This window comes from Zalophus californianus, chromosome 15 (genome assembly GCF_009762305.2).
Source record: "Zalophus californianus isolate mZalCal1 chromosome 15, mZalCal1.pri.v2, whole genome shotgun sequence".
Classification (NCBI taxonomy): Eukaryota; Metazoa; Chordata; class Mammalia; order Carnivora; family Otariidae; genus Zalophus; species Zalophus californianus.
In genome coordinates this window covers 49,088,376-49,115,909 of record NC_045609.1, presented here as the reverse complement: position 1 = coordinate 49,115,909, position 27,534 = coordinate 49,088,376, and positions in this window count along the sequence as shown.

The following is a 27,534-nucleotide window of genomic DNA, read 5'->3' as shown; positions in this document are numbered from 1 at the left end:
TCACTTACTTACTTACTTACTTACATACTTACTTACATACTTACTTACTTACTTACTTACTTACTTACTTACTTACATACTTACTTACTTACTTACTTACCTACTTACATACTCACTTACTTACTTACTCACTTACTTACTTACTCACTTACTTACTTACTTACCTACTTACTTACTTACTTACCTACTTACATACTCACTTACTTACTTACTCACTTACTTACTCACTTACTTACTTACTTACTTACATACTTACTTACTTACTTACTTACTTACTTACTCACTTACTTACTTACTTACTTACATACTTACTTACTTACTTACTTACTCACTTACTTACTTACTTACTTACATACTTACTTACTTACTTACATACTTACTTACTTACTTACTTACCTACTTACATACTCACTTACTTACTTACTCACTTACTTACTTACTCTTACTTACTTACTTACTTACATACTTACTTACTTACTTACTTACTTACTTACTTACTTACTGACTTACAAGTCTCCTGTTCTTATAAAGACACCAGTCCTTTCAGATTAAGACCCACACTCATGACTTCATTTTAACTTGATTACTTTTGTGAAAAGTCTATTTCCACATAAGGCCACATTCTGAGGCCTCTAACACATCCTTTGGCGGGGGGAGAACACAATCCTACTCAAAATACCATCCTTCACACTGGTAAAGGCCTATACTGTTCCTGATCCTCACTTCATTACCCCACACAATATCCCCCACCCTTATTTCCTTCCCAGCTTCCACCCCTCTTATATTTCTTCAAAATATCTCATCAAAATTCTTTTTTTTTAAGATTTTATTCATTTATTCATGAGAGACAGAGGGAGAGAGAGAGAGAAGCAGAGGGAGAAGCAGGCTTCCAAGGAGCAGGGAGCCCGATGTGGGACTCCATCCCAGGACCCCGGGACCATGACCTGAGCCGAAGGCAGACGCTTAACCATCTGAGCCACCCAGGCACCCCTCTCATCAAAATTCTTAATTTTCAAAATAACCTGGTTAACTTTTCACGGACTGAAGTAACTCCCTACCAGACCAACAGGAGGCAAAGCAGGACTGCGGGGGGTCTGGTCGCCGGTCCAGGTGCTCACACTCCATGTGACCAGGAGGGAAGCATAGGGGCAGACTTCAGGGAGCACCGCTGGTCAAAGCCGCAGACACAGAGAGCCAGAGGAAGGAAATTGGAAGGAGCCATGGGCACCAAGCTTGGCAGAGGCAGGGCGTGTCCAGAGATGGCCCTGCTGAGTCAGAAGGCATGTGGCTGGTAGCCAGGAAGCACAGGATGGGAGAGAGACGATGTGGCAGCGTGCTGTGAGATATCATGGTGTATCACGCGTGACCCATGTGTACTATAGTCTTCCGAACATTTTTCTGTCACGCGAAGACCAGGCCCCAGAGCTATTGCCTCTTTGTCTTCTGCAAAATCCCGAGAGCCATCGGTGCCTATGGACAGGCCACTTCTGTGAGAAGGCTGAGCTCCCCCGGCCCTCCCCCAGCCAGGCGCTTACTTTCCTCTCAACGATTGTGCAGACCGGATGCCTCAGTCCTCCTGAAAGCCCCCTCTCCCCTGCTCCAGAATGCAGCCCTCTTCCCCTGCTCAGCAAGAACACAGAAGCCCCTGGAAGAGAACACTGATATCTTCCTTATCTATACCAATGGGCTTTCCAGCCTCTGTGTCCATCTGTGGAAACACCACCCCCCACTCAGGTCTCCCCTCCAGTTTCAAGCCCTCTCCCCTACATCTTCTCAGAAACAATACCTTGATACTTATCCTTTCTCTCTCCTAACTCAAACTTCTTCCTCTCAACTGAATCCTTCCAGTTCATTGACTTTGGGGTACTCTCATATCTAGCCCTAAACAAACTGCAACCAGAACCCCTCCTTCAAGCACTCCCAAACCCTCCATTTACCTCTCTCGGTTTTCCTGTTCCCACAGTCGAACGTCTCACAGGGCGTCTATTCTTTCTGTGTCTCGGTCTCTGTCCCCTCATCTCCTACTCACTGGGAGACTCATTCCAGTTTGGCTGGGGCCTCATTCACGCTGCCCTTCCTTCCCGCACCTAGCACCTGCTGTGCCCCAGCCCTTCTAGAATGCATGGATTTAAAAAGACAAAATCCTCCAACTTCGTGGAATTTACATCCTAGTTACAACAGAGTGGTACAAAACTGAGAACCTGGCATGGCAGGCAGGAGGCATAGTTCAGGAGGCCAAAGGCCACGTGTGGATTGTGACGAGCAGCACAGTGGTCAGGGCGGGTGCCTCGGAAAGGATGACATGGAAACCACAGTCACTTTCCAAGACTGCCAAGGTCCTTGGCCTTCCATCTTCCTCCCCGTCCTCTGTCTTCTTCCTGCTGCACAGGCTCGGCCTCCTCTGCCCCTAAGTCAACATGGGCACTGCTCAAGGGGAGCTCCTTGTGCTTTCTCTTCTCACTCCGCAGTCTTGTCATGAGGGACGCCATCCAGCCACACAGTATCATGTATCCTCCACAGTCATATGACACACAGATGTATACCTCCAGCCAGGCCCCTGCCCTCAGCTCTGGATTTGGAGATCCCATCACTGCCTTGATGCTTCCCCCAGAAGCTCTCAAATCAGCATTTCCAAGATTGAAGGCAACGTCGCCCTCCCCCCACTTTGTTCACCTTCCAGCACCCTCTCTCGGGAATGGCGGCCTGGCCCACCCACTTCTACAGGCCACAGCCCTCAACTCGCCACCTGCTTTCCTTGCTGCCTCTGCAGGTACTACTGTCACCAACACCCGTCACCCACCTGCAGCATTGGAGGGAAACCTCATGCCATGATGTGGCATCCAGCTTCGCACACTTCTATTGACCTATTCACTTCATCCACTCTGTTTTTCCATAAATTTTTATTGAGTGTTTCTGAGTACAGTGTCCTTTTAAAAGAAACAAAATGTGGTTTTGTCAGTTTGATTCTAAATAGTTTTAAACACTTACCTTAAACATACATCATATCTAGATAATATTGTATAGTCTCCAAAGGCTTTTCTCATTTCTCGTCACAACATGGAGTAGGAAAGCAGAGGTTGGTAGACCCATTTTTCATGAGCCAGCTGCATCAACCTACTTAAGGTTACACCGTGAATTCCCATCAGAGCTAGCACGGAATGTGGAGGACAGGTCTCCACGTTCCCTGATCTGTTAGCTCCACTGTGCTCCCTCCACCAGCTTACCACGTTCCAAGTTAATCAATCCTTCCTCAGTACCTAGGCTGGTGGTTCTCAAATTTAGCCAACTTCAGAATCATGGCGGTCTTGGTAAAACACAGAGTGTTAGGCTCACCTGCAGGATTTCTGACTCTCAGTCTTCATTTCTAAGGATCACCAATGATCATCAGTGATCCTGATGCTGCGGGCCTGGGGACCACACCTGGACAACCACTGATGTGGGCTGACACTTTCACCTAAGTCCTTGTCCCCATTTTTTCTCACTTCCTTTGAGGAGAACCTTGACCCTCCCTATGCTTTCTCCCTTGACTCACCTTTGAGCAGAGACAGAGACCTTTCTTCCCTTCAAGGGCCATCATGCATGCAGTGGATGTTGACAGGAAGATATGCAATGTGCCCACACAAAGGCCGCTTGGTTCTCAAGCTTTTACCAACCAACCAGAGGGACTTACTGTATTAGGGGCTTGTCCAGTCCCACTGTCATAACCTCACTACCTCTTGGACTCGATCAAAATGTGGCTGGGCAAAGCAAAGTTTATGGAAAATTTAGAGGCTCTTGTTTATCCATTTCTCCAAATACTCCAAAAGATTCCTAGATTGAGCCAAACCAGCTGAGACCCCCCACCTGGTTCCATCCTTATGGTATGTTCTCCTCTAGCAAAAGACCCTGAGAGGCACTGGGTTAGTGACCTGGGCATTGGGCTGGACATTAGGGCACACAGTGGGCTCACAGGAAGCAGCCTCCAAGAGGTGCTCTGCATGGGCCGATGGGCAGCCTCATCACTGGCACCACAGAGAAAGTCTCTCCTGATTTGTACCCAGCATCATTGTACTTTCCCTAAGCAGATGGCTTCGCTTTGCCTCATGGACCCTGATGTAACCAGCTGTGGTTGTCTCCTCTCTTTGGCCACTAGAAACTGGGCACCACCTTTGCAGTCATCCCTGGAGGTCTGTGGACCATGAAGGCTCTAACTCCTCCTGACCTTCCCATCTTTATTTTCCCATTTCATCAGCACGCTCTTGTGTGATGTGCATTGTTTTGTTATGCTATATATTCAATTCTTTGTGAAGCGTGACAGATATGGAAGACAGGCGGGAGCAGCTGAATAGGCAGAGAGGTGAATGAGCTGTTGGTCAATGGCAGGTACTCTCCCCACCATGAAAGATGCAGCTCAGCACAGCAACAATATTAATAAATGATCCACTGTCCGATTTTGTTTCAGACTTTCCAGATGTCATGCTGGGAGTGGCTTTCAAATGTTACAGACACTGGATGTGCCATTTTTCCCTACCTAAATTCACTTAGTAAATAAATTAATTCATAAACAAACCCAGAACTGGCTATGAGCTTTGTATATTTATATTTCCTGGTAGCGTTGTAATTGGTACAATCTTCTTGCAAAGCAATTTGCCAATATGTAATAAAGCGGATACAAATATTTGTACAACTTTTAATACCTAACCTAAATATGAAAAAATTAACTACACATATGCTGTTCATCACAGCAGTATTTCTCATTACTCACTGGAAAGGCTAAGTAAATAATGACACACAGTTCTATGGAATATTATGAAGTAATTAAAAGCGGTGCTCAACAAAACTATAGAGCAACATAGAAAACATAGTCTAATATTAAATAAAATCAAGGACATAAAAATAATTCTTTCATGTAAGAACAATTACAAGAAAAATTCCTGGAATAAGCGATGATGGTGTTTATACATGGCACTGAGATTTGTAGTGATTATGTCAATCTTGCCTCTATTTTCCAAAACATTGTATGATGTGATCATATTACTTTATATAGAAAAGCACATAAAATAGGGTGCATGGGTGGCCTGGTCCATTAAGCATCCGACTCTTGATTTCGGCTCAGGTCATGATCTCAGGGTCCTGAGATCCAGCCCCATTTTGTACTCCACCCTGGGCGTGGAACATGCTTAGGATTCTCTCTCTCCCTCTCTTTCTAAACCTGCCCCCTCTCTCTAAAAGAAAATACATTAAATAGATTTTAAAATGTTACCATTGAGAGTATAACCTTGAATGGTCTGAGAGGACAAACAGGCAGCCTGCAGACCCGGGGTCAGGGAATGTGCAGAGAAGCCAGAAGCCAGAGGAATGTAGGAGAGCAAACATGCTTGGGCAATGCTGCCAGGCCCACAGGTGCAAAGACATGGAGGCCCAGTGGGCCAGAATCTCCAAGTGTCTGCAGGCCAACTTTGACACACCTGCTACTGGCTTGAAGCTCTTATTGTCACAGACCGTAACCTCGTAGAACACTTGCCCTGCCCTCAACGTTTCTGTGGGCTGGACATCTGCTGGCTGGACACGTCCATCAGTTTGACAGAAACCAGCCTGCAAATGCTGTTGAATCACATATTTGAAAGTGGGGTGCTACATCTCAATCCAGGTGACTTTGATTTCCAGAATCTTGGGAAGAAAAATAAATACAACTGAATAAAAAGCAGTGTGAAGGTCATAGAGAGGCTTGGGAGAGCTCTCCCAGCCTTCGGAACAACATCCAGGGAGACCATCCATTGCGTGTGTGGTGGGGGGAGGGTAGGTTCTGCTTTCCCCTTTAGCTCCTTCTGAAAGTGATACTTTTGAGACTAAATGATCCTGAGAAGACCGTACACTACATGGAACACAGATGGTTTTAGGTTCTTGATGATGTTCATGGACTCCTGTCTTTGAATATTTTCTCCTACTTCTCACCAGTGGGGAAGACTCTGATACGTTTTGTTTTAAAGGGAAGCTCTTTGCTGTGTGGGAAAAATTGCGAATGGGCTCTCCTGGACAATCTTGAGTGGGTTGATGCTGCAGAATCTCCTGGGCTCAGCAAAGTGAATCAACGGAAGGCAAATCAGAGAGCCAAAATTCTTAATCAGGACTCCCTGTCTGAGGAGCATCAGGAGCTTGAGGTCTCTGGGAAACCCACGCCAAAGTCAAACTCTTAGCCCTGGCTGCATTTTCCAAGGGAAAACTCTTCCTCTGAAATGAGAGAAGCATTGGAAGCCCATTCAGCGGGCGTGTGCCTGATGCTGCCTGAACTTGAGAAGAAATGGAGAGAATATATTCACCATGACTTTCTTAGCCAGTCCAGGCTCCAAGAGCCTATTTCATTCAGTGTTAACTCAAGGCCTTTGCAAACAGAGATTTATGCTCCAAGTTACAGCCTTCTGGAAGCAACGTATCAAAGCATATGCTAGTTCCTTCTCACCCTTCCTGTGCTCCTCAAAGGCTTGTCTCCAGAAGTCAGGTATCAGTTTACCTACATTGTCTCTAAAATGGTTAATACATAAGCCAGGTCAAAGCGTGGATTATCAACCCAGCTTAAAGCCCTGCAAGAGTCATCCTTACATCCTGCCTGCATGCCCCAGGTTTCCTACATCCCAACCAACCAGGCAACTCCTAACAAAGCCTCTGGGCAGGGGGACCACGATTCGTGTTTTAACTCTGAGTTTTCTTGAGGGCAGTGAGTGACTTTCCCCACTGTCTCCAGTGAAGTCCCCCGAACCCTCTTTTTTTTTTTTTTTTTTTCTAGGCTTGATCTTTCCAGACTCTTAATCATTTCTGGGACCATTCCCAGCAATTTCTCTGGCTTCCCTAAATCTCTCCTAAAAGCTCTCCTTTTGTACTAAATAAAAGCACATTCCTTGGACCCAGAAGTCTATAGCTCTGCATGGCCTGCAATTTTTCAAGAGTGAAAAAAATAATAATAATAAGACCAAAAAACTTCTTGGAGGAATGAGTCAGAGGCCTTAAAGTAACTCCCCATGCAGTAGATTGTCTCCATGGGCTTGATACCTTGGCCCTGCTCTAGACATTTCACATCCTGGGAAAAGGTCTGAAATGTTACTGCCTTGGGACCCTGCCACAGTTTACAGAAAGCACCTTTGCCTTCAAAAGCTTCTGTGTTAATCAAAGGTGATTAAAACCAGGTCTCCGCCCAAGGCGTTCTTTCATAGCTCTGAACACGTAAGGAAAAGCAGAGATGATTATCTGGCTGGCTCAGCAGAGATTTGCTCCTTTCTATAAAAATATACACGCTGACAAAACAACAGCCGTAGATTTACGATTTGTCTGATTTGATCACCTTTCAGCACGGGAAAACCTGGCTTGTGTACTCCATTAGAAGGGCTGCCATGGGAATAGTCAGGGAAGATGAGGCCCAACCTGGGACCCAGACCAGAGATCAAGCTCGGATGTCACCACGAACATCACTTTCACGATCCAGCTTGAATGTTCTGGCCCCCCAGGCAGAACTGGCCCCCCCTCCTCTGTGCTTCCACAACCCTTTGGTTGGCTTTCTTCTGGCACATCGCGGGGTCTGTTGTGATATATGCATCTGTCCACCCCACCCAAGAGACCAAGAGTTCCTTGTATCTTCAGTGAGGGTCCATTATGCCTTTCCTGAATCACCAAGAAAACCAAGAGAGCTTCATTTTCTCTCAAAGAGATGTAAAATGGGAAGAACAGGTATCTTTATTTCCATCTAGACACAGCAAGCCTCATCCAGGCTACTGACAAGGCAATTAATTGTAAGACAGATTCAAAGGCACCTTTCTTCATAGGTGGAGTTCAACCAAAGAAGTCCGATTTCATGGAGATGGAAGACACTGGAAGCTGGAGAGGCAAGGAGATGCTCATGCCTGGCACCTTCAACCATCCAGGAGCACCCACCCCTCTTCCCAGAGAGGTCTTAGGAAAGGATGTTTTCAAACTTACCAGAAATGTGAACATTAAAACAATGAGATGCTATTTTCACTCTATAAAACCAACAGTTTAAGTAATAAACAATTTTGATAAGGTCAAGTTCTGATGCTTACTCAGAACTTTGTTTGTATTGGGGGGGCGGTATATTGGTACACATTTTCCAAAAATCAGAATATATTCAAGGATGGTAGTCAGAGATATAAACAAAAGTATATGCTTTAATATAGTCATTGAAGATTTACTTTTTAAATAAGAAATTGAAAATAAGCTCAACTGTGCCATAAATGTAGTGATGCACTCGTGTATGTTAAGCTACATAGCAATAACAAGTAAATGTCGAGATTTCAGTAGCTCAACACAATGAAGGCTTGCTTCTCACTGAAAGTTTGGTGTAGATTGGGCATCTCCAGGCAGCTTTCCCCCAAGCAGTGACTCTCAGATAGAGGCTGTTTCCATCTGCCACCTGCCGTCCGCCATCACTGATAAGCCTAGAGCACTATGCCAGGCATAGGAGTGGCATCCTCACTTCTGCCCACATCCTATTGTACAGAACTCAACCTGTTGGTCCAATCACACTGCAAAGGAGGTCTGGAAGCATAGATTTCCCAAGTGCCCAGGGGGAAGAAATGGCATGGAGAACCCATGGCACAACTACCACAAATCGCTAAGTAGAACATGGCACCTTCAGAAGAGGGAGCATCATGCAGCCATTAAAAGCATGTTCTCGAAGAGTGTGTAATGAGAGGTGAACATTCTCACAACATGATGGTAAACTAAAGGAAATCATGACATAAATATAGACAGTGAATTATCCCAATAGCATGCATACATGGACCCGGACATGTGTGTCCACACTTACCACGGCCATGTTAACACGGTTATTTCTATGTTGAAGTAGTTGTTTTCTTCATTCTTTTTCAATTTTCCCTAATTTCTTTTTAAGAAACACACATCATTCTGAAAAATAAAATAAAAAAATAAGTAAAAGTTATTGATTCAAGTGTAATTAATACTTATACTACATATAACACATGTAACAAGTAATAATAGTAAAGTGACTTTGAGGCAGGTAGACCTGTAAATATAGTTATCCCAATTCTTAGACAAGGATTGGGGGACTTTTCAAAGTATTCCTCCAGCCCCCTGGCAACCACTGCTGAATTGAGTTGTTACTGATGGGAATATGTATGTTAAGGGAGCAGAATTTTTTCAGAATGAACTGATAATATGATATCCTGACAAAAGAACCAGTTTTGGAGCTGGAAGATGTGGGCTATTTTTCACACTTTCACACATATTCTGGCTCCTGGGAGAGAAAAAACTTCACCTCTCAAAGCCTAAGTGTTTTCTCCAGGGTTGTCCTGAATATACAAAACATTGTTTCCAAAATGTGTTCCAAAATGAAAGCAATCCATAATTCAGGGACAAGCTGGATTAAGTCAGGATACCTGACATCTTTACTGCCAGGCTCACTGAGCTCCAAATACACTGATGTGCTTTCTAGGTCTCTGAGTAGCAGATAATAATTACTTGGTAAAGGAGCACTTTTTCTAGAAATATCATGGAACTAGACCTCTGATAAACACTGTGGAAAAATGTTCATTTACTGAGATGCTGAGGTTAAAAGTATGTAACTATAATCTATTAGCTCTTGTAAGGATTTGTTATTTTCCATCGTTAGTTTTCCATTCTTTCCATTTGTAGAACAAAAAGTCACACAGCAGGGTCTCAGCTCCAGCCTGGGCTGTTTCAGCCATGGCACATCTGGAGGACTACAGAGAAGGACTGTCAAGGACTGTCTCTAAGAAGAATCAAGGAGCATCTTGGTTCCTCATCCTAAGGAAAAGACAATGGAAATCGACTCGGAATGATTCAGGGACTTGGCAAGAAGGCCATGTCCCGACTGAATGCGGGAGGTGTGAGCAACACTGATTCTAGACGATCAACACGATGGGACATATCACAGGCCCCAGGAGAGATGTGCAGGCTCAAGAGAGACAGGAAAAGACAGACACCACACGGCAGTCCAGAAAATGCACAGGTATCCCAGAATGGTGGGGAAAGAGATGAAGGGGACTGGAGCTCCTGCAAAGTGGGAGGAGCAGAACCTTTACATCACCCCTACTGGTGCGGCCCTAGAAACACAAGTGAGAGTCAGAGTTCTCAACAGAAAGTATATGTAGAATTTCACATGGAGGTGTCTAATACAGCACCTGGGACACACAATCTACAGAATCAAATGACAACAAGGATCAGGCAGGCAATTTAGAAATATAATGAGTGAAGCAGGTGGATGTAACAATAAGGGTTGGGGGGGACAGTGGCGATTTGGAAATCACTTGCCCCATTCATGAAGAGAACATCAATCACCTTCAGCAGATTATTGCCGTGCAAGTATTTGGACCCATTGATGTCAGTCTTCAAGTTGTTCTAGAAAAGCCATAAATCCAGGTTTTTAAAATAAGATCTATCAATGACCAGTTGTATCCTGAATTTTACAACTTGCTAACAGGAGTTTCCACTTGCTCAGACAGCTCTCAGAGTCATCTTTTACTCCTCTGTTTTACCCTCCACATAATCGGTCAACATGACCTCTCATTTCTACTTCCAAACTACATCCAGCACCTGACCACTTATCTTCACCTCCTCCCTGGTCCAGACACCACCACCCTTTCCCTGGATTTCTGCAGTAGCTTCCTAACTGGTGTCCCTGCTTCTGCCCCTGGCCATCTACTCCACACTCCACACAGCAGCCAGAGTAAACTTGTTAAAACAAAAACCCACATGGCATTCCTTGTTCAATGGCTCCTCATTAGATGCAGGATAAAAGTTGAAATCCTTACATTTTCTTGTAACGTGTACATGACCAGCCAGCCCTTGCCACTCAGTCCCCAAACCCCATCCCTTCACCTCTCTCCCTTCTGTCCTACCACTCTGATCACTGCTCACCTGGCCCTACTCACAATGGTCTCCTTGCTGACATTCCAGGAATGCTCCCAGCTCAAGGGGTTGGCGCTGGCTATTTCCCCTGTATACTCTTCACCCAGCTATCCATCAGATTTTCTGTCTCACCTCCTGTTCTTTGCTCAAATAGTGAGCAGTGAGCGCCTTCCCCAGCTCTCCTTATCTCTTTCCCCTGATTGCTCTTCTCTCTAACATTCACTACCACCTGACACATTACATTTTCCTCATTTATGTCTTTATACTATGTCTTCCAAAATTAGAATGCAAGTCTTCATGAGGAAAGGAGTTTGGGCTGTGTTCTTCATTGCTGCATTTCTAGCCCTCGGGAGCTTTAAAAAATTGTGGAAGGAAGGTAGGGAGAAAGAAGAATGAGCAAATATTCAACAATGGTATGCTGAGTCATTGAATGAGAACCCATAAAATGGTTCCAAGGATAAAGTTCTGGTCATGGACAAAGCACAGTGTGAGACTGAGCTCAGAGGGGAAGGACCAGGCAGAGGGAAAATGGTATTTTCTTGGTGTGAAACTGCCTTGTTCTCATCCCTTCAATATGAGAATCTCCCATCAAAGCTCTGTGAGCAGCCATCTAGCACCAAAAGGCCAGTGATCTCCTGGGTTTGGAGGAAAGTGTTCTGGGCAGGGGGCCACGAGACCCTGAGCCAGTCATTTTCCTGGGAGATTTTCCTACTGTGAAATAGGAGGGCTTGTCTCTCTCAAGTTTCTTAGAGTTCTGCTGCCATAGACATTAAGATTCTAAAATTCTTTAGGAACTGATTTTATATGTAAAAGTGAGATATTTCTATTTGAAAGAAGGACTCCATGGAGATGAAGTCGATTCACTGCATTTAAGACACACTTTGGTAGTGCTCTTTTGTGTGTTAGCATCCAACAGGAAAATGATCACTGTGTCAGACCAATACGACAGATTCATGGATCCCTTGTCAAAGCTGGGATGCATTTCCATGTGATTTCTTAGTTAATCAGGGATCGCTGACAACAAATCCTCCAGGAGACATTGAGGCATAGAAAGATTGAGCAAGTGTTCAGTCAGGTGGGGTACACACACAGCTAATTCAACCTCCTGCATCTGACCTCACTTGAGTGAATGTCTTGGACTTGTGAGGCACAGCCTTCTAGAGGTGGTGCTGCTTCAGAAAAAATAAAATTAGAAATTGCCATAAATCAAAAATTAAAAAAATAATAAGAACAAATAAATAAATATAAAAATTGCCACAACTCTTTTTCTTCACCAACTATGGTCTAAATATAAGGGGCCTTTGGAAGACAGCAGGAATGACAGACAAGTACCAAGTGGAGACAATTAACTCGATATCCTATCAGCCCAGGTGGCTCCAGGCCCAGGCACTCCATCTCCATCCACCAAACCATTATGATGGATAAGGGAAGCCTGTCCTCAAAAGACAAACACTTGAGATTCTTTGAGATTCTAGGTCATGCCCTCGTGTCACCTTTTAAGAAGAACCAGCTTGAAGGCCAAAGGGCCTTCTTTGAAATTATGTTCCTTACCCAAAGGGGACTCTCCAAGATCCCTTTGGGCTGTGACCAGAGGGTTCATTTAATATGGAACAGAATTAGATGACCATGGTGTGAGGTTTGAGTGCTGTCATTGCTCTAACTTACAGAGATTGACATCATGCCCAGAGAAGACATCTAGCTATATTCAGATGTCCCGACAGTTAACATGGTTCACCTCCTCTGCTAGCCCCTGCAACTTAACTTTCTGATGTTCTTTCAAAGAGGCACAGCATGTGGACCTCCTCCATAAACCTGACTGAGAAGCCATAACTTCTGTGTCCCAAGATGAAACTGCCCCAGGATCTCAGAAGATTCACAGAAGAACAATAGAACTCTGCACTTATTAGCCATGGACCACTTAAGATAAAAAGCCATTCTAAGTTCAGTGGAGATGCATAATAGAATATCCAAGTAAGAGGGACTACAGCTCAAGAAAGAGAAACAAAATTTTATCTAATTTAATTAACAAACTAAAGAAAAACAATCACTACAAAGTACAAAATAGTAAACAAGATGGAAGAAATTAATTGCTCTGTATCAGTCTTTGAAATCAATGTGAGTGAGCTGACTTTCCTTATCTAAATATAAAGATATGGGATGAGAATAAAATTAAAAATGAGTAGTAAACTGCCTAGAAAAAATACATGAAAAACAAAATGACAAGAAACAAAAACAAAAACCAAACCCAAAATGACAGAGAACTACTTCCACAATGATGGAGTAGATATATTTATACCTATTCCTCCTGCTGAGTACAGCCTGAAAACCTAGACGTTATAAAGCAAACATAAGGCTGAAAAATAAAGAGAAAAAGGAAGACTGGCTAAGGACCTTAGAACCCAAAGAATGATATGATGGTGAGTTCTTTGGGTTTTCTTTCGGCCTCATATATCCCAGCCTGGGAGCTAGGGAAGGTAGCAACCTGGAAATGCCAGTAGGTACAGACAAAAATAGCCTGTTTTCTGTAGCTGAAGGACCAGAATTGGGGCAGTCTCACAAGATAGAGAAGTGTGTGACAATAGCCATTCTACTCTAGCCAAACACCACAGAAAATGCTGCAGCCCCCCAATTCATCCCCACCCGCAAAGGTTGAGTGGAGAGCCTAACTTCCACTCTCACTGGGGTAGAATAAGATTCCCCCCAAACCTCTCCAAAATGGTGGTAAAGTAGAGCAGCCTGGAATTTCAGCTTCACTGAGCAGTATGAGCCCCTCCCCACTCCCAGTGTCAGTGGACACCCCTCAGGAGACTGAACACACAGCAGTATTGAAGTACCTTAACCACTCATGGCTGGGATGGTGTCAGAGGAGGCTTGCAAAAACACAAGATTTAACAAATATCTAGAGTCTCATAACATAATAGCTAAAGTGCTCAGGATTCAAATAAACCAGCATCTGAGAAGACCTCAACTTGAGTGAGAAAAGACAATAAAAACTAACATCAAAATGACACAGAAGTTGAAATACTCTGACAAGAATTTCAGAGAAGCCATCATAAAAATGCTCCAAATAGCAAGCACAAAGAAATTTGAAACAAATGAAAATAAATTTGTTTCAGCAAAAAACCCCAAAGATATAAAAAAAAAAACAAAATGGAAATTTTATTACTAAAAAAACAAAAACAGAAATGAAAATGCAATAGATGGTCTCAAACAGCAAAATGCAAAAGATAGAGGAGAAAAATCAGTGAAATTATCCACTGTGAGCAACAGAAAGAAAATACATTGAAAAAAAATATGGAAAGGGATTCAGGGACATGTGGGATTATAACTAAAGAGCTTATATTTATGTCATTAGGGTCCCAGAAAGAGAGGAGAAAAGGGGTGGGCCTGAAAAATTATTCCCCCAAAAATGGCAGAAAATTTCCCAAATTTGGAGAAAAGCATATAAAGTTACATATTCAAGAAGCTGAGCAAGGCTCAAACAGAGTAAAACCAAAGAAATCCACAATATCATAGTGAAATTTCTAAAAACCAAAACAAAGGAAAAGTTCTGAGCAGCCAGAGAGAAAGGACCAGTTAGCCGTAGAAGAAAATGCAATTCAAATGAATTGTGGGTTTCTCATCAGAAACCATCAAGGCCAGAAGAAAGTGGCACATTTTCCAAGTTACTGAAAGGAAAGAACTGTGAATTCTGAGTTGTGAAATGTGAAAATATCCTTCAGGAAAAAGGGGAAATCAAGACATCCTCAGATAAAGGAAAACTATGAGAATATGTCACCAGCAGATCTTTCATAAAAGAATGACAATAAATTTCACTAAACACAAAGAAAATGATAAAAGAAGGAATATAAGAACATCAGGAAGAAAAAAAAGAAAGAACAAAAATATGAGTAAGCAAAATAGACTTTCCTTCTCCTCTTTAATTTACTAAATTATGATTGACAAAGCAAAATTTGTAATGATGTCTATCTAAAGCAGTTCTCAATGTATGTAAAGGCCATAAAGAGAAGAAAAGTCTCTATACTTCACTCAAACTACTAAAATTTTAACAGCTAGACTGAAAAGTTATGTGGGTATAACACCCAAGCAATCACTAAAAAAAGCTATTATATATGAGAAGATATACAAAAAAGCACCATGAAGGTCAAACTGGGATTTTTTAAATGTTCACATCACCCACAGGAAGTAAATACAAAGAAAAACAAAAAGTAGAACTATCAGAAAACAAAAAATAAAATGGCAGACCTAAGCCCTAATATATTAATAATTATTATAAATGGAAATGGTCTAAACACACTATCAATCAATCAATCCTAGAATAAGTGAGTTCCGCAAGGTCAAAAGAAAAAAGATTAACACACAAAAATCAACTGTGTTTCTATATGCTGGCAATGAACATGTGGAAACCAAAATCACAAATACAATACACTTTACAATAGCCCCTCCCTAAAATGAGACACTTTGATGTGAATCTAACAAAACATGTGCAGGGCTTGTATTCTGAAAACTATGAGACACAAATGAAAGAAATAAAAGTTGATCTAAATAAACGGAGAGACACATTGTGTTCACGGATTGAGAGACTCATAGTAAAGACGTCAATTCTCGCCAAATTGCCAAGCAAGGTTAATGAAATTCCTATCAAAATTCCAGCAAGACTTTTTGTAGCTACAGACAAACATATTTAAAAATGTATAAGAAATGGAAAGGAGCTAAAATAACTAAAATAATTTTAAAAACAAAAAATAGAGTGGGAGAATTTATATATGATAGTGTTTTATTAGTCAAGACTATGTTGTCTTTTCAGAGGGATAGACACAGAGATCAGTGGAACAGGATAAAAAGCCAAAAGACAGGCACACAGAATACAGTAACACATTTTTGACAAAACTGAAAAGCAGTTCAATGGAGGGAGGAGAGTCTATCACAAATGCTGCTGGAGTTATTGGACAGCCACAGGCAAAAAAAATGAACCTCAATTTAACCTCACTCCTTATACAAATTTAACTCAAAATGCATTATAGATTTTTTTTTAAGATTTTATTTATTTATTTGACAAAGCGAGAGGAGAGACACAACGAGAGAGGGAACACCAGCAGGGGCAGAGGGAGAGGGAGAAGCAGGTTCCCCGCGGAGCAGGGAGCCCGACGCGGGGCTCGATTCCAGGACCCCGGGATCATGACCTGAGCCGAAGGCAGACGCTTAACGACTGAGCCACCCAGGTGCCCCAAAATGCATCATAGATTTAAATGAAAATTTAAAACCATAAAACATTTAGAAGGTAACCTAGGAAAAAGATCAGTGTCTAGAGTTTGGTGAAGACCTCAGACCTGACACCGAAAGCACTATCCAAAAAAGAAAAAAAAAATCAATAAACTCGACTTCATCAAAATTAAATATTTTTGCTCTGTGAAAGAAAGACCCTGTTAAGAGGATGAAAAGACAAGGGACAGATTTGGAGACAGTATTTCCAAACCACGTATCTGGCAAAAGCTTCTTCCTAGAATTTATAAAGAACTCTGAAAACTCAACAGTAATAATTTTTAAAATTCCAGTTAGGAACTGGTCAAAAGACAAGATATTTAAAAAAACTAAACATACTCTTACCACATAACACAGTCGTTTTATTACTCCCAGGCATTTATCTCAATGAAATGAAAACTGATGTCCACACAAAAACTATACATAATTGTCCAATAGCAGCTTTATTTGAAATAGTCAAAAACTGGAAACAACCCAAATGTCCTTCAACCAGTGAAGGGTCAAACAAACAGTGGAACACCCATTCCATGGAACACTACTCAGGAAAAAAAAAAAAGAACTATTCATACACAGACAATGCAGATGGATCTCAAGGGCACTGTGAAATAAAATGAGCCCCCAAAATGCATATGCTGTATGATTCCATTTATTTTTTTTTTAAGATTTTATTTATTTGACAGAGAGAGACACAGCAAGAGAGGGAACACAGGCAGGGGGAGCCGGAGAGGGAGAAGCAGGCTTCCTGCTGAGCGGGAGCCCGATGCGGGGCTCGATCACAGAACCCTGGGATCATGACCTGAGCCGAAGGCAGACACTTAATGACTGAGCCACCCAGGGGCCCCATGATTCCATTTATATAACATTATTGAAATAACAAAATTATAGAAATGGAAAAATAGTGGTTGCTAGAGGTTAGAAATGGTGGGGTAGAGGGGAGTAGATAACAAGAGAGGTTCAGCATGAGGGTGATGTTTGTGGTGATGAACTAGGTCTGTATCTTGAATGACCTGGTGGTTCAATGAATTTACACATGTGATGAAATGGCATAGAACTATACACACATGTTGTACCAAGGTCAATTTCCTGATCTTGATTAGGTTAAGATGTAACTATTATGGGACACTGGATGAAGGGTTTAAAAAACCCAACTGTATTATCTTTGCAACTTCCAGTGAATTTATAATTATTTCAAAATAAAAGTTTAAAAAATGCACAAAATAGGGATGCCTGGGTGGCTCAGTCGGTTAAGTGTCAGCCTTTGGCTCAGGTCATGATCCTGGAGTCCTGGGATCGAGTCCTGCATGGGGCTCCCTGCTCAGCGGGAAGCCTGCTTCTCCCTCTGCCTGCGGCTTCTCCCTGTTTATGCTCTGTCCTTCTCTCTCTCTAATAAATAAATAAATAAATAAATAAATAAATAAATAAATAAATAAATCTTTTTAAAAATGCACAAAATAAAAAACATAATAGAGATGGGATGAAAATGAGGGATGGGCAATAATAAGTAGACTTTAACACAAAAGAAACAAGGTTGGTGTATATCGAAACTAGATAAAGTGAAATTCAAGGGCAAAAACTTTAAATTGAGACAGTTAATGATAAAGCACCAATAATAAAAGATATGCTCTATAATGTATAACTGTCATTAACCTTTTCATACCAAACAACCCAGAAGTAAAATAAGTAAATAAAACTAAACTTTATGGAAACACTTTTAAAGCCTTTAAAAAGCAGCTCAATCAGAGCAGATTTTTAATCTATTTCTTTCAGTCCAGATATAGAAGATTTTAATAATATAATCAGAGAACTTGATTTTGTGAATATATAAAAAGGTATCTGCTATAGCCCTAAGGGAATTATTTTTTCTTATTCCATATTTTCATATTTATAAAAGCAAACCAAGTAATGAATTACAAATAGTGAATTTCCAGAAGCAGGGATGCACAAGTGTGTTTATAATCATTATTCAGTAAAACCAAATACTACCAAAAAATGATAAAAATATCCACTTGAAAATTTGAAGAGGAAATTATATATAGGATAGATTACCTATTAAGCAATGAAAAGGAAACTCTTTCATATCAATACCTGTGTTCTACATCTAAAAGCATATTAAAAGACACTGCTTGGCTTTGGATATTTTTATAGTATTAAAAGGCTAACTAAAAATAACTGAACCAACCACACAATAAAATTCTGTATTAGTATAAACAAAATCTAGAAGGGAACACACAAAACTCTAACAATTGTGTCTGTGGAGGAAACTGAGATTGAAACTAATAGTTGAGGAAAACTTTAGCTAATCTATAATGTTTGAAGTTCAACCCCGGCTGCACCCATTATTTATGCAAAAAATCCATAGTTGTTTTTTTTTAAATAAGAAAAAAGTGATTAATAAATATATTGCACACTAATTTGGGAATTCAAAAATAAAAAACTAAACAAAAACTTAGAATATATAATATTAGAAAGAATATATATTATATAAATATATAAACAATATATAAAGCCATGAGTGATATTAACATGATCATAAGAGAATATCAAGAACAGATGAAATCAATCACGGTCATGTTGAGTGCAATTGCAGTAGAACTTAGTGTGTCTCCTTCGTCCCCGTCCATGTTCACAGTTTTCCTTGACTCCAATAACCTGAGGACCCGTGTAGACAAACAAGGGAGCTGAGGAGCAATAGGAAGAGTGGTTGAGTTTGGATAGCTCTACCTGGCTGCAAAGCCCAGCTCCAACTTAGCAGTTTTGTGGCCTGTACAAGTCACTTAAGCTCCCTTAGCTTCGATTTGTTTTCTTGGCTTTCATTAGGATAAGAATAAGAACACTTTGCAGAGTGGCTATGAAAATGAACTGTAACCATTTATATAAAATCATAGGGCATGAAGATGGTGGAGGATTTCGTCTGGTCTCAGGAATTCAGCTGAATAGGGATCAAACCATTCTGAACACCTACGAACTCAACAGGAGATCGAAGAAAAGAATAACAACAACTCTCTGAACAGAAAAGCAACCACTTACTGGAAGGTAGGACGTGTGGAGAAGTGAATCCAAGGCGATATTCGGTAGGATAGACGGCGGGGGAGGGGGCCTCTGTCGGCCGCTTCTGGCAAGTGATAGAGCCGCAGAGCACAAAATCGGAATTTTAGAAGTCGGCTCCGCTGAGGGACGTCGCTCCAGTGGCTAAGCGGGGGGTGGAACCCTCGCGGGACAGTGTGGTCTCAGGACGCTCGGGGTCAAGAAAGACCAGGGGTGCCTGAGTGCAGCAGAGCTCCCAGGTATTGGAGCGGGGAAGCCGGCTGCAGAGACAGAGCTGAGGCGCAGGCTCTCGGGGTTGCCATAAACTGTGATCCGTGGCACAGTCGGGCCACTGATCCTCCAGCAGGGACCCAACAAGCCGCAGAGCCGGGGAGACTCCCCTTCCCCCCCCCCCCACCCTGGGAGGAGCGGCGCGGGAGCGCACCTCAGGGATCTGCTGGGTTTGGAGACTCCACACGGAGTCAGGCCAGAGATAGAAACACTCGGTCACAGGCCAGGGGAGAACGGAGTGCGGCCGGAGACCAGGGACACAGGAGTGACTGACTGCTTTTCTCTGGGGCCGCACTGAGGAGCAGAGCCCCGACTTCTCAGCTCCTCTGGTCAGAGAATGGGAGGCTACCATTTTCACTCTCGTCCTCCAAAGCTGTATGGAAAGCTTGCAGGGAACAAAAGCTCCTGAGAGCAAACCCGAGCAGATTACTTAGCCCGGAGGACAAGGGCGGGGCAATTCCGCCTCCAGCAAAGACATTTGGGAACCAGGGCAACAGGCCCCTCCCCCAGAAGATCAGCACGAACAGCCAGCCAAGATCAAATTCACGCATCAATGAGAATGGGAGACCTCCAGCGCTAGGGGAATACTGCACATAGAATTCATGGCTTTTTTACCATGATTCATTAGTCTTTCCAAGTTAATTTTTTAACTGTTTTTTTTAATTTTTCTTTTTCCCTTTTTCAACCAACATCTTATCATTCCTTTAAAAAAAAAAAAAACATTTTTATTTTTCATTTTAAGAGTCATATTCTATCCCTTCATAGTAGTTACCCTTATGTTTGGCATATATATATGTCATTCTCTCTTTAAAATTTTGAGATACAGTTTCTTCTAACAGATCAAAATATACCCTAAATCACTAGTGTATGGCTTTGTTCTAGTCTCCTGCCTGATCACATTCTCTCCCTTTTTTTTATTAAATCTTCTTTCTTTTTTCAAAGAACTTCTTATCTTATCAATTCCTTTTATAAAATCTTTTATAATTTTCATCTTTACAGTCATCTTCCATCCCTTCATTGTATCAACCCTTATTTTGTACATATATAAGTCTTTCTCTCTTTAAAAATTTAGGAGGTACTTTCTTCTAACAGACCAAAATACACCCAAAATCAAGTGTGTGGCACTAATCTATACACTAGCCTGATCATATTTGATCATATTCTGTTTTTTTGTTTTGTTTATTTTTATCTTTATCTTTTTCTTTTTTTCTCTCTTTCTTTTTTCTTTCTTTACCCCTGGTTTAAGGTCTTTTCTGATTTGTTTAGAGTATATATTCTGCGGACATTGTTAACCTGTTAGCACTTTGTTCTCTCATTCATCTATTCTCTGGACAAAATGACAAGACGAAAAAAATCACTTCAGCAAAAAGAACAAGTTGTAGTACCATCTGCCAGGGACATACTAAATACGGACATTAGTACGATGTCTGACCTAGAGTTCAGAATCATGATTTTAAAGATACTAGCTAGACTTGAAAAAAGCATGGAAGTTTTTAGAGAAACCCTTCCTGGAGAAATAAAAGAACTAAAATCTAACCAAGTTGAAATCAAAAAGGCTATTAATGAGGTGCAATCAAAAATGGGGGCACTAACTCCTAGGATAAATGAGGCAGAAGAGAGAATTAGCTATATAGAAGACCAAATGATGGAAAATAAAGAAGCTGAGAAAAGAGAGATAAACAACCACAGGATCACGAGGGCAGAATTCGAGAGATAAGCGATATGATAAGATGAAACAACATTAGAATAATTGGGATCTCAGAAGAAGAAGAGAGAGAAGGGCAGAAGGTATATTGGAGCAAATTATAGCAGAGAACTTCCCTAATGTGGGGAAGGAAACAGGCATCAAAATCCAGGAGGCAAAGAGAACCCCTCTCAAAATCAATAAAAATACGTCAACACACCAACATCTAATAGTAAAACTTACGAGCCTCAGAGACAAAGAGGAAATCCTGAAAGCAGCTCGGGAGAAGAGATATGTAACCTATAATGGTAGAAACATTAGATTGGCAACAGACCTATCCACAGAGACTGGCAGGCCAGAAAGGACTGGCATGATATCTTCAGAGCACTAAACGAGAAAAATATGCAGCCAAGAATACTATATCCAGCTAGGCTGTCATTGAAAACAGAAGGAGAGATAAAAAATTCCAAGACAAACAATAACTAAAGGAATTTGCAAACATGAAACCAGCCCTCCAAGAAATATTGAAAGGGGTCCTCTAAGCAAAGAGAGAGCCTAAAAGCAGCATAGACCAGAAAGGAACAGAGACAATATACAGTCACAGTCACCTTACAGGCAATACAATGGGACTAAATTCATATCTTTCAATAGTTACCCTGAATGTAAATGGGCTAAATGCCCCAATCAAAAGACACAGGCTATCAGACTGGATTAAAAAACAAGACCCATTGATCGATATGCTGTCTGCAAGAGACTCATTTTAGACCCAAAGACACTCCCACATTGAAAGTGAGGGGGTGGAAAACAATTTACCATGCTCATGGACACCAAAAGAAAGCTGGGGTGGCAATCCTTCTATCAGACAAATTAGATTTTAAAAAAAGACTCTAATAAGAGATGAGGAAGGACACTATATCCTACTTAAAGGGTCTATTCAACAAGAAGATCTCACAATTGTAAATATCTATCCCCTAACATGGGAGCAGCCAGTTATATAAGGCAATTAATAACAAAAGCAAAGAAACACATTGACAACCATACCATAATACTGGGGGACTTTAACACCCCCCTGACTGAAATGGACAGATCATCTAAGCAAAAGATCAACAAGAAAATAAGGACTTTAAATGACACACTGGAACAAATGGACTTTATAGACATATTCAGAATATTCCATCCCAAAGCAATGGAATACACATTCTTCTCTAGTGCCCATGGAACATCCTCCAGAAGAGATCACAGCCTAGGTCACAAATCAGGTCTCAACCTGTACCAAAAGATTGGGATTATTCCCTGCATATTATCAGACCACAATGCTTTGAAACTAGAAATCAATCACAAGAGGAAAGTCAGAAAGAACTCAAATACATGGAGGTTAAGAGCCCCCTACTAAAGAATGAATGGGTCAACGAGGAAATTAAAGAAGAATTAAAAAAATTCATGGAAACAATGAAAATGAAAACACAACTGTTCAAAATCTTAGGGATGCAGCAAAGGCAGTCCTAAGAGAAAAGTATATAGCAATACAAGCCTTTCTCAAGAAACAAGAAAGGTCTCAAATACACAACCTAACCCTACACCTAAAGGAGCTAGAGAAAAAACAGCAAATAAAGACTAAACCCAGCAGGAGAAGAGAAATAATAAAGATCCGAGCAGAAATCAATGAACTAGAAACCAAAAGAACAGTAGAACAGATCATCGAAACTAGGAGCTGGTTCTTTGAAAGAATTAACAAGATTGATAAACCCCTGGCCAGACTTCTCAAAAAGAAAAGAGAAATGATCCAAACCAACAAAATCATGAATGAAAGAGGAGAGATCACAACAAACACCAATGAAATACAATTATAAGAACATATTATGAGCAACTATAAGCCAAAGTTAGATAACCTGGAAGAAATGGATGCATTCCTAGAGATTTATCAACTACCAAAATTGAACAAGGAAGAAACAGAAAACCTGAACAGACCTATAACCACTAAGGAAATTGAAGCAGTCTTCAAAATTCTCCCAACAAACAAAAGCCCAGGGCCAGATGGCTTCCCAGGGGAATTCTACCAAACATTTCAAGAAGAATTAATACCTATTCTCCTGAAACTGTTCCAAAAAATAGAAATGGAAGGCAAACTTCCAAATCGTTTGATGAGGCCACCATTACCTTGATCCCAAAACCAGACAAAGACCCCATCAAAAAGGAGAATTACAGACCAATATCCTTGATGAACATGGATGCAAAAATTCTCACCAAAATACTAGCCAATAGGATCCAACAGTACATTAAAAGGATTATTCACCATGACCAAGTGGAATTTATCCCTGGGCTGCAAGTTTGGTTCAACATCCACAAATCAGTCAACATGATACAATATATTAACAAAAGAAAGAACAAGAATCATATGATCCTCTCAATAGATGCAGAAAAAGCATTTGACAAAGTTCAGCATCCTTTTTGATCAAAACTCTTCAGAGTATAAGGATAGAGGGTACATACCTTAATATCATAAAAACCATCTATGAAAAACCTACAGCGAATATCATTCTCAATGGGGAAAAGGTGAGAGCTTTTTCCCCTAAGGTCAGGAACGCGGCAGGGAAGTCCACTATCACCACTGCTATTCAACATAGTATTAGATGTCCTAGCCACAGTAATCAGACAAGAAAAATAAATCAAAGGCATCCAAATCAGCAAAGAGGAAGTTAAACTCTCACTCTCACTCTTTGCAGATGATATGATATTTTATGGTGAATACCCAAAAGACTCCACCCCAAAACTGCTAGAACTCATACAGGAATTCAGTAAATTGGCAGGATATACAATCAATGCACAGAAATCAGTGGCATTCCTATACACCAACAACAAGACAGAAGAGAGACAAATTAAGGAGTTAATCCCATTTACAATTGCACCCAAAACCATTAGATACCTAGGAATAAATCTAACCAAAGAGGCAAAGGATCTGTACTCAGAAAACTATAAAATACTCATGAAAGAAATTGAGGAAGACACAAAGAAATGGAAAAACTTTCCATGCGCATGGATTGGAAGAACAAACATTGTGAAGATGTGAATGCTACCTAGAGCAATCTACACATTCAATGCAATCCCCATCAAAATACCATCCACTTTTTTCAAAGAAATGGAACAAATAATCCTAAAATTTGTATGGAACCAGAAGAGACCCCGAATAGCCAGAGGAATATTGAAAAAGAAAAGCAAAGCTGGCGGCATCACAATTCCGGACTTCCAGCTCTATTACAAAGCTGTCATCATCAAGACAGTATGGTACTGGCACCAAAACAGACACATAGATCAATGGAACAGAATCGAGAGCCCAGAAATGAACCCTCAACTCTATGGTCAACTCATCTTTGACAAAGCAGGAAAGAATGTCCAATGGAAAAAAGACAGTCTCTTCCACAAATGGTGTTGGGAAAATTGGACAGCCACATGCAGAAGAATGAAACTGGACCATTTCCTTACACCACACACAAAAATAGACTCCAAATGGTTGAAAGACCTAAATGTGAGACAGGAGTCCATCCAAATCCTGAAGGAGAACACAGGCAGCAACCTCTTCAACCTCAGCCACACCAACTTCTTCCTAGAAACATCGCCAAAGGCAAGGGAAGCAAGGGCAAAAATGAACTATTGGGATTTCATCAAGATAAAAAGCTTTTGCACAGCAAAAGAAACAGTCCACAAAACCAAAAGACAACCGACAGAATGGGAGAAAATGTTTGCAAATGACATATCAGATAAAGGGCTAGTATCCAAAATCTATAAAGAACTTATCAAACTCAACACCCAAAGAACAAATAATCCAATCAAGAAATGGGCAGAAGACATGAACAGATATTTTTCCAAAGAAGACATCCAAATGGCCAACAGACACATGAAAAAGTGCTCAACATCACTCGGCATCGGGGAAATCAAAACCTCAATGAGATACCACCTCACACCAGTCAGAATGGCTAAAATTAACAGCTCAGGAAATGACAGACGTTGGCGGAGATGCGGAGAAAGGGGAACCCTCCTACACTGTTGGTGGGAATGCAAGCTGGTGCAGCCACTCTGGAAAACAGTATGGACGTTCTTCAAACAGTTGAAAATAGAGCTACCCTATGATCCAGCAATTTCACTCCTGGGTATTTACCCCAAAGATACAAATGTAGGGATCCGAAGGGGTACGTGCACCCCAATGTTTATAGCAGCAATGTCCACAATAGCCAAACTGTGGAAAGCGCCAAGATGTCCAGCGACAGATGAATGGATAAAGAAGAAGTGGTATATATACACAATGGAATATTATGCAGCCATCAAAAGGAATGAGATCTTGCCATTTGCAATGACGTGGATGGAACTGGAGGGTGTTATGCTGAGTGAAATAAGTTGCTCAGAGAAAGACATGTATCATATGACCCTCTGATATGAGGAATTCTTAATCTCAGCAAAGAAACTGAGGGTTGCTGGAGTGGTGGGGCGGTGGGAGGGATGGGGTGTCTGGGTGATAGACATTGGGGGGGTATGTGCTGTGGTGAGCGTTGTGAATTGTGCAAGACTGTTGAATCACAGATCTGTACTTCTGAAACAAATAATGTAATATATGTTAAGAAAAAAAAAAGAAGATAGCAGGAGGGAAAGAATGAAAGGGAGTAAATCGGAGGCGGAGACAAACCATGAGAGACGATGGACTCTGAAAAAGAAACTGAGGGTTCTAGAGGGGAGGGGTTGGGGGATGGGTTAGCCTGGTGATGGGTATTAAAGAGGGCACGTTGTGTGTGGAGCACTGGGTGTTATGCACAAACAATGAATCATGGAATACTACATCAAAAACTAATGATGTGGTGATTAACATAACAATAAAAAATTTAAAGAACAAAAAATTAAAAAAAAATCATAGGGTATATATTTGCATACACATACACAAACAAATCCATACATACATGTATGGATAGCTAGATGGATGGATAGTAAGACGGACAGATCTATATCTGTCTTTCTTTCTTTCTCTAGACCTGTATTCATATGCTTAAAAATATACATGAAATGTGGGATCTAGAATATTGATCATGATTACCTTAGGATGCTGTGAATGCTGGTGCTTACTTTCTTTGTAGAAGAAAAGAGAACAGAGTTGTCTGGTTATCCCCATGTCCTCCGGGCAATACTTCCTGATCTCCCTCAGTTGTCCTAAAGCTACTTAAGTTTGGGCGGCTCTCTAGGGACAGACGAGTGTACTTTTTGTTGAGGCTACTTGAGTGACGCTCAGATCTTTCCCTGAGAAATGATGCATTTTATTTTCCAACAGGTGGGCCATGTCAGAGGCATTCATACTGCACTTTCCAGGTATTTTCCTGGAAGGCAATCTGGGACTGCAGCCTAGTCAGGCAAACAACTGGCTGAGTGCCGGTTTCCACAGGGTATACTTAGAACCTCTGACTGGGTCCTCGGGGCCTGGTATCCCTTATGGACCAGAACCAGAAAGGCTGGATGGCCTTCCCAGTCCTATACCAGTACAGTCCAGGGGTTATGCACAGGCCAAGAAAAGGGGATCAGGCACATGGCAGCTAAGATTGGGTCCTTTTCGACTTTAAAAGAAAATCCAACTGTCTTTCTGCACGTCCCTAAGAAGTGGGAAAACCCCAGAGGCCTTCACTGATACAATCAATACATTAGCTAAAAGTCGGTTGTCAATCCAATGCTTTCGTATCAAACCATGTTCAGTGGAGTACAGGTATCTCACAAAGTATGTACTGATTGTTTGAGGAGACTCTAGTCAATTTAGCAAGCAGATTGTCTGCAGAGAAGAAATGGAACCTCTCTGGATGGGAAATGGGGGTATGGAATGTATGGCAGGAGACTAGGGGTTGGTTTTCTGGAACACAGACCACGAGGCAATCAGAATCAGCCAGCCCCTCAGTAACCAGGAACTGGGATATCACATGGAATAAGGAATGAGATAACACCTGCAAGAAGATGTCCACTTACAAGCCTGAACCCTGTATTAGTGTGGGGGTGATTATTCCTCAAAGAGTGTGTGTGTATGCACGTGCGCACGCACCCACTATATACATATAATTTTTTACTCATTTTTTTCCACTTAATAGTAGGTTTTGACCATCCTTCCTATTGCAAAGATATAGACCTAGCTCATCCTGCCTCAACTTCTAGGATAATTAGGAGTTCACTGCATGGCTGGGTCATTGGGTTGGTATTTCCTAGTTTATGGTACAGACGAGAGTCAGTGGAGGTTCCCTGTGCCCCTGATCACTCAGGCTCAGAGCCGGCAGGCACACCTTCCTTCTCCTCCGCTCCCGGGCTGAGCAAAGGGAAGCTGAGCAGGTCATTAGCGGGGTCCCCAAGGTCCTTCCTTCCAACCCTGCTTTCTGCATGGCCCC